Source organism: Schistocerca nitens, chromosome 8, assembly GCF_023898315.1.
Source record: "Schistocerca nitens isolate TAMUIC-IGC-003100 chromosome 8, iqSchNite1.1, whole genome shotgun sequence".
NCBI classification, from domain to species: Eukaryota; Metazoa; Arthropoda; class Insecta; order Orthoptera; family Acrididae; genus Schistocerca; species Schistocerca nitens.
Genome location: NC_064621.1, coordinates 71,763,913 through 71,770,931, shown reverse-complemented (window position 1 = coordinate 71,770,931; position 7,019 = coordinate 71,763,913). Strand labels below are relative to the sequence as shown.

Below are 7,019 nucleotides of genomic sequence, written 5' to 3'. Positions count from 1 at the left end.
GTATTATACTAGAACTGACAAGTGATTACATTTTCAGGCAATTTGGGTGCGTAGATCCCGAGAAATCAGTACCCAGAACAACCACCTCTGGTCGTAATGACGGCCTTGATACGCCTGGGCATTGAGTCAGATGGTGGTGGTGGTTAATGTTTAACGTCCCGTCGACAACGAGGTCATTAGAGACGGAGCGCAAGCTCGGGTTAGTGAAGGATTGGGAAGGAAATCGGCCGTGCCCTTTCAAAGGAACCATCCCGGCATTTGCCTGAGATGATTTAGGGAAATCACGGAAAACCTAAATCAGGATGGCCGGAGACGGGATTGAACCGTCGTCCTCCCGAATGCGAGTCCAGTGTGCTAACCACTGCACCACCTCGCTCGGTTCATTGAGTCAGAGATTGGATGGCTAGTACAGGTACAGCTTCCCATGCAGCTTCAATACGATACCACAGTTCATCGAGAGTAGTGACTGGTGTATTGTGACGAGCCAGTTCCTCGGCCACCATTGTCCAGACGTTTTCAATTGGTGAGAGATCTGGAGAATGTACTGGCCAGGGCAGCAGTCGAACATTTTCTGTATCCAGAAAGGCCCGTACAGGACCTGCAACATGTGGTCGTGCATTATCGTGCTGAAATGTAGGGTTTCGCAGGGTTCTAATGAAGGGTGGAGCCACGGGTCGTAACACATCTGAAATGTAACGTCCACTGTTCAAAGTGCCGTGAATACGAACAAGAGGTGACCGAGACGTGTAACCAATGGCACCCCATACCATCACGCCGGGTGATACACCAGTATGGCGATGACCAATACAAACTTCCAATGTGCGTTCACCACGATGTCGCCAAACAAGGATGGGACCATCATGATGCTGTAAACAGAGCCTGGATTCATCCGTAAAAACGACGTTTTGCCATTCGTGCACCCAGGTTCGTCGTTGAGTACACCATCGCGGGCGCTCCTGTCTGTGATGCAGCGTCAAGAGTAACAGCAGCCGTGGTCTCCGAGCTGATAGTCCATGCTGCTGCAAACGTCGTCGAACTGTTCGTGCAGATGGTTGTTGTCTTGCAAACGTTCCCATCTGTTGACTCAGGGATCGAGACGTGGCTGCACGATCCGTTACAGCCATGCGGATAAGATGCCTGTCATCGCGACTGCTAGTGATACGAGGCCGTTGGGATCCAGCACGGCGTTCCGTATTACCCGCCTGAACCCACCGATTCCATATTCTGCTAACAGTCATTGGATCTTGACCAACGCGAGCAGCAATGTCGTGATACGATAAACCGCAATCGCGATAGGCTACAATCCGACGTTTATCAAAGTCGGAAACGTGATGGTACTCATTTCTCCCCCTTACACGTGGCATCAAAACAATGTTTCACCACGCAACGCTGGTTAACTGCTGTTTGTGTGTGAGAAATCGGTTGGAAACTTTCCTCATTTCAGCAAGTTGTAGGTGTCGCCACCGGTGTCAACCTTGTGTGAACGGTCTGAAAAGCTAATCATTTGCATATCACAGCATCTTCTTCCTGTCGGTTAAATTTCGTGTCTGTAGTACGTCATCTTCGAGGTGTAGCAATTTTAATTCCCAGTGGTATAAGAATATACAGCTTGTTTCAAAAGGGACCTTACAACTTCAAAAATTAACATAAATTAATTCATAACACCTACAGAGATGATTGTACTGTCAATCTGTATTGAAATACATCAAGTTTTGTCTCGCGTAGATCGCTAGTGCCGAATCGTTCCGTAAGGAACGCTAGTGGCAGTAGCGTTAAAGATGACTGCCTGCATTGGACCCAAGCGTGCTAGCTCTGTGTTTTCGTTTGAAGAATCGGTTTCGGGAACAATAGTTCGGAGTAATTTCCGTACCGAGTACGTTAAAGATCCTCCTTGTAGGCCTACAATGTATGCGCGGCATAAATGTTTTGTAGAAACAGGGGGTCGGTAAGACACGGGAAATCAACCAGGTCGTCCAAGCACATCAGACGATGTCGTTAAGCGAATGAGACAACGTTTTGTCAACAGCCCTAAGAAACGAACCCAGCGTGCATCTCGCGAACTGCAAATCCCACATACGACTGTTTGGCGTGTGTTGAGAAACGGTTCGCATTTGAAACCGTACAGAATGACGATCGTACAATCACTAAAAGGCACTGATAAAATTGCATGAGGATAAACATTTCTTGGACAAAATCATCTTTTCTGACGAGTCGAATTTTCACTTAAGTGGCGAATTTAACACACATAACTGTAGAATCTGGGGCAGTGAAAATCCACATCAAATGTTGCTGCATGTTCGTGATAGTCCTAAACTGAACGTTTTTTGTGCATTGAGCAAGAACAAAGTGTACGGCCCTTTTTTTTCGTTAGAGAACCATCTACACTCTACAGGATAGTGTACCTGGATACGTTACAACAGATCGATGAGGATTACCAAGAACGAAATGTTTACTTCATGAAAAATGGTGTACTACCCCACTACCCGGCTGACGTCCGGGATTTTCTGAATGACCGCTTTCCAGGTCAATTGATTAGTCGTGATGCGCCAGTTGCATGGCCCCCACGTTCCCCAGACCTGACACCATTCCATTTTTTTTACGGGAATCCATCAAGGATATCGTGTTTGTTCCTCCCGTATCGGCTTCTCTACCTGATCTTCGAGCAAGAATTTACGCCGATACTGAGCAAGTTACACTTGCAGTGCTACGGCGAGTTTGGTAAGAAATTGACTACCAATGGGATGTGTGCAGGGTAACCAACGGAAGCCACATACAACATCATTAGCTTGAGGCAAAAAAACGTGATGTGTTTCCCTACAAAATAACACTAAACCAAGTTCTATATCTTCTTTCAATAAATTGATACGAATTTTTAAATTTGTGAAGTCCTTTTTGAAGCACCCTGTAGTTTAAACAGCAGTGAATTTGCTTGCTCCAGTTAAACTGGACGTGAACATGCAATAACCACTCACAGAGGGCAGCTGGCAGCACTATCAGTAGGCGCTACAGTCTGGAACCAGGCGACCGCTACGGTCGCAGGTTCGAATCCTGCCTCGGGCATGGATGTGTGTGATGTTCTTAGGTTAGTAGGTTTAAGTAGTTCTAAGTTCTAGGGGACTGATGACCTCAGAAGTTGTCCCATAGTGCTCAGAGCCATTTGAACCATTTGAACTACCAGTAGAGGGAACATAAAGCGTGTCTGGAGGATGCAGTTATTGTCGTATTGCGGAAATGTAGCGTTGCCCCTAAGGGCATGATCACTGGCTTTTAGAATAAGGGTGAAAGCATTTCCGAAACAGCGGAGATGTGTAAGGGCAAATAGACGTGCAACTGCTGAGCAACAGACCGCCAAGATGGACCAAGAGGCTACCGACAGTGTCTCCTCAACGACCGTTCAATGAATGTTGGTGCCTTTTGGCCTCAACAGCAGGCGTGTGGTTCATATTGCATCCAAGCAGCCAGTAGTTCATCTGTGAAAAAGCCTGTAAATTGCACACCGTTACCGGAACTGGACGTCCACTGAATGGCAACAGCTGGTCTTTTCAAATGAATCACGTTTATGCTCCATCGGCGTGGAACGTCTGAAAGCAAACAAGCTACTACGATAGTCGGATGGGTCATTGCTGGAAGATGGAACATTATGGCCTGGAGAATGTTTTCGGGGCATTCTCTGGGTGGTCTCGTCATTCTGGAAGGCACATGGATCAACACAGGTGTGCAGCTATCCCTGGGGGTTATGTCCACATCTACATACCTCTTATTTTTTCTCAGCACGATGGCATCTACCAGCAAGGCAATGCAACACGTGACATAGCTCGCAATGTATGCGCGTGGTTCGAAGAGCCCCAGGGTGAGCTTACCGTTCTTCCCTGGCCATCGAACTCTCCGGATCTAAAATCAGTCGAGAAGCCGGCCGGAGTGGCCGAGCGGTTCTAGGCGCTTCAGTCTGGAACCGCGCGACCGCTACGGTCGCAGGTTCGAATCCTGCCTCTGGCATGGATGTGTGTGATGTCCTTAGGATAGTTAGGTTTAAGTAGTTCTAAGTTCTAGGGGACTGATGGTCTCAGATGTCAAGTCCCATAGTGCTCAGGGCCATCTGAACCATTCAGTCGAGAATCTGTGGGACCACGTCGATAGGATTGTTCGCGCCATGGATCCGGTGACTGTACAAGCTGTGGGGGGAGATCAGAGCGGCAGTTTCCCGCTGCAGAGCACGTGGCTGGCGGTTGCTACGGGGCCGTGGTGAGCGGCTGACGCCTATGCGGCCTGGGAAAAACCCGAGCGTTTGGCAGGGGCGCGTATGGCCGTGTCTGCGAGCTTGGAGAAAAATGTGTGCCAGAGAAAAGTGGATAAAGAGTGACACGGAGGTGCGAGTTGGCACTCATGGACAGAAAAATATGTGAAGCTAAATTATGTAGACGTGCCACAAAAATAGACAATAGTCTAAAAGTTATTGTTGTCTTAAAAATTGCAAATTTATGAAAGTTCAAAAGCTAATATCGCGGCAATGCCGTGACCGATTAATATAAACAAAGTGTCTAAAGATGCGGCTAGTATATCTGCATCGAGCGATCATAGCCGATATAGCAAAACATGTACCATTTTTGAATGAGAGGTGGGAATACGGGATTCGACTGAGAGAAACTTTGTATTTGGTAATAAACAAATTTAAAGAGACGAAACTAGCGGCAGCATTCTGAAGTTTAATGAGGTAGATGAGTAATTAAGTATGTATTTTTATTTGTTTATTTATGTCAAGCATAAAAAATCCCGGCAAAGCAATATCACACCGCAAGAACATTATTTGTGAAAAAATGGTGACAGATACGGAAAACTTGACCTTAAATCGTTATTGCCCAGAAGTTTTCCGTATTTTGCAATGTATCATATACGTTTTTGTTTTAAAATATTCATAATTTTTGCCAAACATTGTTTCAAGTTAGGCAGTCGTTTCGAGGGTGGATTGGGCGGCCATCTTTGAGAGTAGTTGGTTCTGAGCGACGCTAAGAGCCGGACGTGCCGCGCAACTGGGGGTGGTAGTGGGTTGGTAGCCACGTTCAGGGACAAGTACGTACGTAGAAACATTCTAAAGCGATCACTCGGAGCGCAGTAAAGTGGTTGAGGACAGCAGAAAAGAGTGTACTTCGTGAATTGAGAACAGACTGTCGAGTGCCGTGATCGCGACATATGAATTTTGTAGTGAAGTGCTGTAGTATCAGTTGTTAAAGGCCGCCCTTTCGTAATAGCCCCTCAGAATGCATTTTAAGTGTTTAGTGAATATATTGAAGGAAAATAAACTACTTTTTCAAATTATAAACCAACGTGAGTGAATCAATATTTTAAATTTCACCGCAATACATCCCTGCATTAGATTTTTATATTTCATTTCATCTTAAAAACCGAGTTTACGACACGTGTGAGCTGGAACCCTATGACGAAAAACGTACCGAAACATTGAGACCAGCCACATCTCTGTGCCGCTCAATTAAGCTGAGTGTAAAAAATATAGATATTTTCGTGCCATAGCACGTAAGGGCTCGGGCCATACAATTGAAACGTCAATTTGTAGTGCCCAGTACCGTCGCAGTCCTCAGCCGACAGCCGAGTAACCGGTGGTCATGGCATTGGGGGTGGAATCGGTCCACATACCTGTCGCTACCTTTCAAAACACGACTGACTCTGCACGTCTAGCAGCGGTCTGTGCTTAAAAAGGTGACTATAGTGGCTTTTGACAGGTGGACACGTGGGTGTGGCTCGATAGTATATTTACTTTATCGTAATACCGTTTTAGGGAGATAAGCTTCAGGTTCGTTCACGTATCTTGAATACACATGATCCTAATGTACACTACTGGCCATTACAAATGCTACACCACGAAGATGACATTACAGACGCGAAATTTAACCGACAGGAAGAAGATGCTGTGATATGCAAATACTTAGCTTTTCACAGCATTCACACACGGTTGGCGCCGGTGCCAACACCTACAACGTGCTGACATGAGGAAAGTTTCCAACCGATTTCTCATACACAAACAGCAGTTGACCGGCGTTGCCTGGTGAAACGTTGTTCTGATGCCTCGTGTAAGGAGGAGAAATGCGTACCATCACGTTTCCGACTTTGATAAACGTCGGATTGTAGCCTATCGCGATTGCGGTTTATCGTATCACGACATTGCTGCTCGCGTTGGTCGAGATCCAATGACTGTTAGCAGAATATGGAATCAGTGGGTTCAGAAGGGTAACACGGAACGCCGTGCTGGACCCCATCGGCCTCGTATCACTAGCAGTCGAGATGACAGGCATCTTATCCGCATGGCTGTAACGGATCGTGCAGCTACGTCTCGATCCTTGACTCAACAGATGGGGACGTTTGCAAGACAACAACTATCTGCACGAACAGTTCGACGACTTTTGCAGCAGCATGGACTATCAGCTCGGAGACCATGGCTGCGGTTACCCTTGACGCTGCATCACAGACAGGAGCGCCTGCGATGGTGTGCTCAACGACGAGCCTGGGTACACGAATGGCCAAAAGTAATTTTTTTCGGATGAATCCAGGCTCTGTTCACAGCATCATGATGGTCGCATCCGTGTTTGGCGACATCGCGGTGAACGCACGTTGGAAGCGTGTATTCGTCATCGCCATACTGGCGTATTTCCCGGCGTGATGGTATGGGGTGCCATTGTTTACACGTCTCGGTCACCTCTTGTTCGCACTGACGGGACTTTGAACAGTGGACGTTACATTTCAGATGTGTTACGACCCGTAGCTCTACCCTTCATTCGGTGCCTGCGAAACGCTACGTTTCAGAAGGATAATACAAGGCCGCATGTTGCAAGTCCTGTACGGGCCTTTCTGGATACAAAAAATGTTCGACTGCTGACCTGGCCAGCACATTCTCCAGATCTCTCACCAATCGAAAACGTCTGGTCAATGGTGGCCGAGCAACTGGCTCGTTACAATACGCCAGTCACTATTCTTGATGAACTGTGGTCTGGTGTTGAAGCTCCATGGGC

At 47.0% G+C, this 7,019-nt stretch overlaps 1 non-coding gene across 1 annotated transcript; it reads right to left on the bottom strand.

Moving 5' to 3' along the window:
• Window positions 1-303: 303 nt before the first annotated feature.
• On the bottom strand, window positions 304-376 carry Trnaa-cgc (transfer RNA alanine (anticodon CGC)). Its single transcript has one exon. It is a non-coding gene; the product is annotated as a tRNA-Ala (tRNA).
• Window positions 377-7,019: the final 6,643 nt, after the last annotated feature.